Source organism: Camelina sativa, chromosome 12, assembly GCF_000633955.1.
Source record: "Camelina sativa cultivar DH55 chromosome 12, Cs, whole genome shotgun sequence".
NCBI classification, from domain to species: Eukaryota; Viridiplantae; Streptophyta; class Magnoliopsida; order Brassicales; family Brassicaceae; genus Camelina; species Camelina sativa.
Genome location: NC_025696.1, coordinates 18203495 through 18204760, shown reverse-complemented (window position 1 = coordinate 18204760; position 1266 = coordinate 18203495).

The window sequence follows — 1266 nt, the reverse complement described above, 5'->3', positions numbered from 1 at the left end:
TTTAGGGTTTCTAGGTTTTTAGGGTTTACAGAAAGACGGTGTTTTCTCATCGGGCTTTTTTCATGCATAAACCCATAATTTTTATTTACGTGGATCTTTAAAAAAACTAACCGAAGCCCATTAATTACCCAATTTAAACGTGTTATATTATGGTCATGTATCCTTTGATTAAGCGTGAAAGAGATCTTATTCATAAAATTTAGGGATTAATTTAGCAAATTCTATTTGTGCTATTAACTTTTTATGCAATTAGATTATTTCTAATCCGATTTTTGATTTATTTTTAATGCGAAAAATAGGTAATTTTACGTTCAGGGACAAAATATTACAACGTGAAGGGCAATTTCATTAATGGTATAATGGTACAATTTTGCTGAGATTGAATGTGGGACGTTTTCACTTCTCGTTTAATATAATTGATAATATAAAATATTATTTTTAATCAAATTTATATATCTAAAATGGTGGATAAAGTAAATACCTTCGAATTTGGAAATAACTTTTTCGACCTCATTTTTGTCATTTAGGAATGGTATCTTGAACTCGACTTCCATTACTTTACTACAAAATAATTGTAAAGAGTTAAGATACATCTAGTATCTTAAAAATTAACAAAAAAAAGAAGAAGTGAGAACGATTAGAGAGTAATCTACCTTGTCTCAGGTTTATCATCATTTTTCTCGTTTTCAAGATTTTCTTGTTGTTTTGGAACTAAAGAAGATATTTCATTCTTCTCTAGAACTAGTTCATGTTCATCATCTATCTGGACTTTATCAGATCGTCCGTCTGAACTGCATCGGATTTCTTAGTCATCACCAAGATTTCTGCATTTTTACCAGTTTTTTTCTTGATAGTCTTCAACATCCTCTCCAAATCAAAAGCACCAGCAATCATAACCTTTTGGTTACGCATATCCGTTAGACATTCTTCAACTCCTAATAATACATTAATTATAAAATATTATTGATGCCTATATATGTACTGTATCGTCATCAAAATATGATATGATATAGGAAAAAAGATGGCTAACTACATGAAGTATTAGAGAATGCATGGTCACACATGCCAAGTATAATATTGTATCCTCAACTACACGAAGTATATGTATTGCATGACCACATGCATGAACTATATGATGTTATGTAGTCAACACCATAGACATACAATCCGGTACACCGGTCGAATGATTCCGGCTAAGACCGACGTTGACTCCGGCGTTGACCAACATTGACCAAAACAAATTGTATTTTAATTTTTTTCTATGAA